The following is a 9,400-nucleotide window of genomic DNA, read 5'->3' on the forward strand; positions in this document are numbered from 1 at the left end:
AACCAGACTGACAACTGCTCCATGAAGGAACACCATCAAAACTCATACTAGAGGATGAGTTGTGTGGAATACAACAATAAAACCTGTTCCCAAGGTCACACAGCAAACAATGAGATGTTCAGCTGAACACGAGTGAGTCCTTTAACCTGCATGCTGACAATTCAGTGCACCTTCAGCAAGTTTGCAGATGGCACCAAGCTGTGTGGCACAGTCGACTTGCTAGAGGGCAGGGATCCATCCAGAGGGACCTGGACAGGCTGGAGAGGTGGGCCCAGGCCAACCTCATGACATTCAACAAGGCCCAGTGTAAGGTCCTGCACCTGGGTCAGCACAATCCCAAACACAGCTCCAGGCTGGGTGGGGAATGGCTGAGAGCAGCCCTGAGGAAAAGGATCTGGGGGTCTGGGCTGATGAAAAGCTCAACATGAGCCTGCAGTGTGAGTGCAGCCCAGACAGCAACCCTGTGCTGGGCTGCAGCAAGAGCAGTGTGGGCACAGGGCAAGGGAGGGGATTCTGCCCCTTTGCTCTGCTCTTTAGAGACCCCACCTGCACTCCTGGGTGCACTTCTGGAGCCCCCAGCACAAGAAGGACATGGAACTGTTGGAGCCAGTCCAGAGGAGGCCACCAAGATGCTCAGAGGGCTGCAGCAGCTCTGCGATGAGGACAGGCTACAAGAGTTGAGACTCTTCAGCCTGGAAAGAGAAGGATTTGAGGAGACCTTGGAGTGGCCTTCCAGTATCCGAGGGGGGCCTACAGGAAGGCTGGGGAGGGACTACTGACAAGGTCTTGTAATGACAGGATGAGGAGTAATAGGTTTAAACTGGCAGAGGGGAGATTCAAACTCGATGTTAGGAAGAAGTTCTTCCCAGTGAGGGTGGTGAGACACTGGCACAGGTTGCCCAGGGAGATTGTGTCTGCTCCCTCCCTGGAAGTGTTTAAGGACAAGTTGGATGAGGCCCTGAGCAACCTGCTCTAGTGGGAGGTGTCCCTGCCTATGGCAGGGGGTTGGAACTGGATGATCCTTGAGGCCCCTTCCAACCTAGACCATTCTATGATTCTAAGAATTCAGTGTCTGGAACAAATAAACGTGGACCCTTTTCAGAGGAAGCCTCCTTTCAGGAGACAATCCCTCAGTCTATTGCACAGAGCAGTTCCTACAGGCAGGAGATGCTCTGCACAGGTGCAGTCTGCCAGGTTCTGCAGGTATCCTACACATACAAAGAGGAAGGAGGAGCAGATGGCATTCCATAGGCTGAAACTTGCAACACAACTCAAGCACCAAAAGCCTGGGGAGTCCACATTTGAAATACCATTTCCAGTTTTGGGTTCTGCAATTCAGGGGATGTGCTGGAAAGAGTCCAATGGAGAGCTACAAGGATGATGAAGGGACTTAAACATCTTTGCTATGAAGTGAGAGAGTGAAGAGTGAGAGATCTGGGTGAGAGATCTGGGTGGGGCTGTTTATTCTGGAGAAAGCTGAGAAGGGATCTATAAACTTCTGAGAGGTGGGTGTCAAGACAAAGGTGCCAGCCTCTTTTTGGTGGTGTCCAGTCACAGGATGAGGAACAACAGGTACAAGCTGGAACACAGGAAGTTCACAGAATCATAGAATCAACCAGGCTGGAAGAGCCATCCAAGCTCAGCCAGTCCAAACTAGCACCCAGCCCTATCCAGTCAACCAGACCATGGCACTAAGTGCCTCAGCCAGGCTTTGCTTCAACACCTCCAGGGACAGTAACTCCACCACCTCCCTGGGCAGCCCATTCCAATGCCAATCACTCTCTCTGACAACAACTTCCTCCTAACATCCAGCCTAGAGCTCCCCAGCACAACTTGAGACTGTGTCCCCTTCTTCTGTTGCTGCTTGCCTGGCAGAAGAGCCCAACCCCACCTGGCTACAGCCTCCCTTCATGGAGTTGTAGACAGCAATGAGGTCTGCCCTGAGCCTCCTCTAAAGTTCCACCTCAACACAAGAAAAAACTTTAGTCTGAGGGTGCCAGAACCTTGGAGCAGGCTGCCCAGAGAAGTTGTGGAGTCTCCTTCTCTGGAGCCTTTCCAAGCCCATCTGGATGCATTCCTGTGTGACCTGCCCTATGTGACCCTGCTTTAGCAGGGGGTTTGGTTCGGATGATCTCTGAAGGTCCTTTCCAACACCTACCATCCTATGATTCTGTGATGGTTTCTGTGGCAGATATTGAACTAGCTGGGCTGTGGCTCTGACTTCTCACAGCTACTAGAGTCTTTGTATCTCTATTTTGATCTCTTTGATCATTATATATTTCCTCTCATTGAAATTTCTAGGGTAGAGAAATGAACAGCAGCAATCCTTTCTCTCCTGATGCAATCCTGTCAGCATTATCACACTCAGAGTCTTGCTGCTGAAGCCCAGCCAGCCAGATTTTTGTTCCATTATGTCATTGGCTGTCCCAGGGAAGGGAGAAAAAAAAGGGGGCAGAAAAGCATTTGAACAATTCTTAAACCATCTGCCTTTGCTTAGAGTCATATGTCTCGGCAAGACACAACATGATGTGATGTCTCCTTCACCACCATCTAATTTCACTTTGAAACCAGCAGGAGTTTCTCCAGATTGTGCACTTCCTTGGCAGATTCTTCCCAGGATACAACTCCTGTTCCAACCTGAGTAGTTTAGCTTACAGCACTTCTCCAAGTGTCTTCAGTTCCCACTGGTGACTACAAATAGTTATAGTTTCTAAAGGGCTTTGAAGCAAGAGGGTCAGAGGATTATAGAATCAGTCAGAGTTGGAAGGGACCACAAGGATCAGCCAGTTCCAACCCCCAGGCCATGGGCAGGGACACCCTACCCTAGTTCAGGCTGACCAGAGCCTCATCCAGCCTGGCCTTAAACACCTCCAGCCATGGGGCCTCAAACACCTCCCTGGGCAACCCATTCCAGCCTCTCACCACTCTCCTGCTGAAACACTTCCTCCTCACCTTCAGCTTGAACATGCCCATCTCCAGCTTTGCTCCATTCCCCCCAGTCCTGTCACTCCCTGAGAGCCTAAAAAGTCCCTCCCCAGCTTTTTTGTAGGCCCCCTTCAGATCCTGAAAGGCCACAAGAAGGTCACCTGGGAGCCTCCTCTTCTGCAGACTGAACAGCCCCAACTCTTTCAGTCTGTGCCCACAGCAGAGCTGCTGCAGCCCTCTGCTGGCCCAGCAAAGCCCAAGGGGCACACACTGGAAACCAGGAGGTTCCATCTGAACAAGAGGAGAGATTTCTTTGCTGTGAGGGTGCTGGAATCCTGGAGCAGGCTGCCCAGAGAGGTTGTGGAGTCTCCTTCTCTGGAGAGATTCCAAACCCTCCTGGACGTTGTGATCCTGGGCAAGTTGCTGTGGGTGACTGCATTAACAGAGGGCTTGGACTTGATCATCTCCAGAGGTCTAGGATTCTGGGATTCTGTAAGACAAATAACTGATAGCTATATGTAGTTAGATGTGTGGGCTATAAATTGTGTATATGGTTATGCATGCAGATAAGTATTTTAAGTGGAGTTAAAGGGCAAGCAGCATTTGTGTCACATCCTGGGTTCAGCTTTTACGTTGAAGCATTTGCTGAACACTCCCATAAATGTTTTATCTACAGGATCTGTGCCCTTCTTGCAGTGACTGAAGGCAGCTCAACTTACAGATCCAGGAACTCTCAGGAGCCTCACGAAACCATCTGGAGCAGAGGCTGCCAGATGGAATAGCAATTTTTGTGCTCTGTTGTAAACTGAGCTGGTAAAAGGCTCTAGCAGAAGCGAACCTCTCTTCTTTGCAGAAATCATGTTTACTTTCTGTAAACTGAATGAGGAAAGGGATTAAGGAATACAACTCCACAAAGCACAGAGCCCCAAGAGGTGTTTCACCTGCAAAAGCATTATGCTGAGACTCTTTTTGCTACTCAGTGAACCTTACTACGCTTTCCTTCGTTCAGCTGAGTGTCAGCATGCTGGAAAGTGATGAAAAATTACAAAGTGTGCTATTTGCAGTCTAACAACAGAGCAGCCCTCAGCTGCACAACAACAGAGCGTGGGGCTGGATGAAACAATTCACTCAAAGTTAAGCAGGAAGCAGCTAATAGAAAATTCTGCCATCTGTAATGAGGAATGTGAACTCCTTACACATCTCCTCGCCGCAGCTGGACTTTCTGTGGAGTTCCAGCATAAAGATAGCCTCTTGCTGGCTGGGATGTGCAATGCCTGCTAAAAATGGCAGAAGAGAGACAATGAATATGAGTTCCAGCTGTTCAGTGAGAGGACAAAAAAGCAGATACCACGTGCCAGCTGACGTTGCTTCGTGGCAGGCGGTTACGAAATCTCGTGACCTATCTTCTTAGAGCTGTGATGTCTACATAGGAAATACAAAGCATATTGAGGCTGCACCAAGAGAAAAACAGGGCTTCTGCTACAAAAATACTGAATGACTCAGCTGAACCACAACAGCAAAGGAGTTTGGTTGAGGCCCTATGCCTGGAGGTGTTTAAGGCCAGGCTGGATGAGGCTATGGTCAGCCTGAACTAGGGTAGGGTGTCCTTGCCCATGGCAGGGAGGTTGGAACTGGATGACCCTTGTGGTCTCTTCCAACCCTGACTGATTCTATGAATCTAAGTCTGTAGATGAATTTCAGTAGCCCATTGCCAATAAGGAAATGTGGAATCATAGAATCAGTCAGGGTTGGAAGGGACCACATGGATCACAGAATCAACCAGGCTGGAAGAGACCTCCAAGATCATCCAGTCCAACTCATCGCCCAGCCCTGCCCAGCCAACCAGACCATGGCACTAAGTGCCTCATCCAGGCTTTGCTTCAACACCTGCAGGGATGATGACTCCACCACCTCCCTGGGCAGCCCATTCCAATGCCAGTCACTGTCTCTGGCAAGAACTTCCTCCTAACATCCAGCCTAGACCTCCTCTGGCACAGCTTGAGACTGTGTCCCCTTCTTCTGTTGCTGCTTGCCTGGCAGAAGAGACCAACCCCACCTGGCCACAACCTCAAAGTTCGCTGATGAATTTCAGTAGCCCACTGCCAACAAAGAAACTCAGACTCACAGAATCAGTCAGGCTTGGAAAGGATCCCAAGGATCATCTAGGTGCAACCCCCCTGCCATGCCCAGGGACACCCTACCCTAGAGCAGGCTGCACACAGCCTCACCCAACCTGGCCTTAAACACCTCCAGCCATGGGGCCTCAACCACCTCCCTGGGCAACCCTTTCCAGCCTCTCACCACTCTCATGCTCAACAACTTCCTCCTCACAGCCAGGCTGAATCTCCCCACCTCCAGCTTTGCTCCATTCCCCCTAGTCCTCCTAGTTTCCTCTGTCACTCGTTTTCCTTCACAAGAATTATTTTCCATTCCAACAGGTACAGTTCAATTAGGGAAAAAAATCCCAGAGGAATGGAATTCAAACAAGGCCTCTGAAAAACAGTTGGAAACTTAGAAAGCAGAGATTCATAGACTCAGACAGTCAGGGAACCAGAAAATCAAACATCATAGGACCAGTCATAGAATCATACAATTATTTCCAAAGGTGTGATCCAGAGCATAGCTGCCAAAAACTGATAGCTTATGTTTATGGTCTCTTCCTCTGAGTACTACATTAAACATAACTAAAAGTCTTGCCACCACAGAAAACCAACCAAAAAACCCTAACAAAACTCCCCCAAAAAACAGGACAGAGTCATAGAACGGCTTAGGTTGTAAGGGACCTCAGAGATCATCATCTGCAACCTCCCTGCACTGGGCAGAGATGCCTCTCAACTAGACTTGGTTCCTCAAGGCTTCATCCTGCCTGCCCTTGAACTCCTCCATGGAGGGACCACCCACAAGCTCCCTGGGCAGCCTATTCCAGTGTCTCTCCTTGTACTGAAGAACTTCTTCCTAAGATCCAGTCTAAAGCTGCTCTCCCACAGCTTCAAACCATTCCCCTTTGTCCTGTCTCTAGACACCCTTATGAAAAGTCCCTCTCCAGCCTTCCTTTAGGATCCCTTCAGCTATTGGGAGGCAGCTCTAAAGTCCCACTGGAGCCTTCTCTTCTCTGGGCTGAACAAACCCAGCTCCCTCAGCCTAGCCTCATAGCAGAGGTGCTCCAGTCCTTGGATCATCTTTGTAACCCTCCTCTGAACTCACTCCAATGGCTCTGTGTCTTTCTTATGCTGGGGACTCCAGAAATGGATGCAGTATTCAAGGGGGAGTCCCACCAGAAGAGAGTTCTGGCCACACTTGTCTCATTGCAACCCAGCACACAGCTGCCTTCTGGGCAGCATGAGCACACTGCTGGCTCATGGTAAGCTTCCCATCACTAAAAACCCTCTACAAGATTTTCAGCCAGCCTCTACCTCAAAGTATCATACAGGATAAAAATAGTTTGTGTCATACTCCAGTCCTCTACTCTCCTTGGAAAAAACTTGTCCTAGAGTGCTCCAAGCTGACTTTAAGTCGTTTAGAGCTGGCTTTGCAGAACTAGTCAGGCAGGACTGAATTTGTGACTACCAAGTTTGCAAACGAGGAAAAGAATAATGTCATAAAAACATAGAAACATAGAATCAAACAGGTTGGAAGAGACCTCTAAGGTCATCCAGTCCAACCTAGCACCCAGCCCTGGCCAATGAACCAGACCATAGCACTAAGTGCCTCAGCCAGGCTTTTCCTCAGCACCTCCTGGGACAGAGACTCCACCACCTCCCTGGGCAGCCCATTCCAATGCCAATCACTCTCTCTGCCAACAGCTTCCTCCTGACATCCAGCCTAGACCTCCCTTGGCACAGCTTGCGACTGTGTCCCCTTCTGTTGCTGCTTGCCTGGCAGAAGAGACCAACCCCACCTGGCTACAGCCTCCCTTCAGGGAGTTGTAGACAGCAATGAGGTCAGCCCTGAGCCTCCTCTTCTCCAGGCTGCACACCCCCAGCTCCCTCAGCCTCTCCTCACAGGGCTGTGCTCCAGGTCCCTCACCAGCTTCATTGCCCTTCTCTGGACACGTTCCAGTATCTCAACATTTCTCTTGAATTGAGGAGCCCAGAACTGGACACAGCACTCAAGGGGTGGCCTGAGCAGTGCTGAGTGCAGAGGCAGAAGAACCTTCCTTGTCCTACTGGCCACACTGTTCCTGATGCAGGCCAGGATGCCATTGGCTCTCTTGGCCACCTGGGCACACTGCTGCCTCATCTTCAGCTACCATCTACCAGTACCTTCATATCCCTTTCTCCCTGGCTGCTCTCAGCCATTCTGTCCCCAGCCTGTAGCGCTGCTTGGTCTCAATTCCACAGTGTACTGAGGCACTGACTCATCAGTGAGCAGAATCAGCAAGGAGATGTGGCTTTCTCCCTGGAAAAGTAATCTTCCCAGGATTATTTTCACTCCAAGACATCCTTTCACTATGGACACAATTTTAAGAGTTCTATGACTAAAAAGCAGATTACTTAGGTGTTGGACTGGTGACCTATTGAGATCCCTTCCAACCCAAACCCTTCTGTAATTCTCTGATTCTGCTTTGTTGTTTTCACCAACTGTGGTGCTAAAGAAGAACAAACTGATATGCTCCCTCAAACATTAAGTCCCTACACCAGATAGAAGAGAGCATAGCTAGAAACAACAAGCACACAAAAATCATAGAATCAACCAGGTTGGAAGAGACCTCCAAGCTCAGTCAGTCCAACCTAGCATCCAGCCCTAGCCAGTCAACCAGACCATGGCACTAAGTGCCTCAGCCAGGCTTTGCTTCAACACCTCCAGGCACAGAGACTCCACCACCTCCCTGGGCAGCCCATTCCAATGCCAATCACTCTCTCTGTGAAGAACTACCTCCTAACATCCAGCCTATACTTCCTCTGGCACAACTTGAGACTGTGTCCCCTTGTTCTGTTGCTGGTTGCCTGGCAGAAGAGGCCACCCCCACCTGGCTACAACCTCCCTTCAGGTAGTTGTAGACAGCAATAAGGTCACCCCTGAGCCTCCTCTTCTCCAGGCTAAACAACCCCAGCTCACTCAACCTCTCCTCCTAAGGTTTGTGTTCCAGGCCCTTCATGCATTAAAAAGTCTTAACATTTGATTTTTAAAGCAAGTTGTGGAGGTGATTTATGAAAGTGCCATTATTACACCTTATAGCAATGAACACTTTGTCTTTACCTCTGCTCTTCACAGTCCAAGCACATTCCAACTCCTAACCCATCTTGCCTTTCAGTTTATCACCTTTCTCTGTCATCTGCTCAGCATCCAGCTCATGGGGCAGGCCCCAGGGACACATTTCCAGCCATCTGATGTCAAACTCATTTTTCACAATGCTTTTTTTTCTTCAGAGTGCAGTAAAACTTGGCATTTCCAGTATTTTTCACAGCTACATTTTGAAATCTGGAAAGAAAGAAAAAAGTAATCCAATGAGCCCTACCTTTTTTTTAATGTACTCTGTTCCATGGGCTGCTTTCATCTGTACCAAAGGCTATTTAAAATGACTATCACAGATGTAAAAAGAATACTGTTGAGAGTTGTTGGGGGTTTTTTTGCTAAGACAATTCATATGTCTAAAACAAAAAAATTAATTAAGAGAGAGCACTTGTTAGTGGAGTCACAAAATCCTCACCTGGTAGTGAGTCCCACGCAGCAAACTGATTTATTTTTAAGTAACAGTCCTGTTACAATCTATATCAGAGTTTTTTTAATTAAGTTCTTTTTTATGACCTTGCCAGGCTGGATGGGTGGGCAGAGGCCAAAGGGATGAGATTGAACAAGGCCAAGTGCTGGCTTCTGTACTTTGGCCACAACAGCCCCAAGCAGCAGTACAGGCTGGGGACAGAGTGGCTGAGAGCAGCCAGGAAGAAAGGGACCTGGGGGTGCTGGTGGATTGTAGCTGAAGATGAGGCAGCAGTGTGCCCAGGTGGCCAAGAGAGCCAATGGCATCCTGGCCTGCATCAGGAACAGTGTGGCCAGTAGGACAAGGGAGGTTCTCCTGCCCCTGCACTCAGCACTGCTCAGGCCACCCCTTGAGTGCTGTGTCCAGTTCTGGGCTCCTCAATTCAAGAGAGATGTTGAGGTGCTGAAACCTGTTCAGAGAAGGGCAACAAAGCTGGTGAGGGGCCTGGAGCACAGCCCTGTGAGGAGAGGCTGAGGGAGCTGGGGGTGTGCAGCCTGCAGAAGAGGAGGCTCAGGGCAGACCTCATTGCTGTCTACATCTACCTGAAAGAAGACTGGAGCCAAGTGGGGGTTGGTCTCTTCTGCCAGGCAACCAGCAACAGAACAAGGGGACACAGTCTCAAGTTGTGGCAGGGGAGGTCTAGGCTGGATGTGAGGAGGAAGTTGTTGGCAGAGAGAGTGATTGGCATTGGAATGGGCTGCCCAGGGAGGTGGGGGAGTTGCTGTCTCTGGAGGTGTTGAAGCAAAGCCTGGCTGAGGCACTTAGTGCCATGGT

This window comes from Pogoniulus pusillus, chromosome 8 (assembly GCF_015220805.1).
Source record: "Pogoniulus pusillus isolate bPogPus1 chromosome 8, bPogPus1.pri, whole genome shotgun sequence".
Classification (NCBI taxonomy): domain Eukaryota; kingdom Metazoa; phylum Chordata; class Aves; order Piciformes; family Lybiidae; genus Pogoniulus; species Pogoniulus pusillus.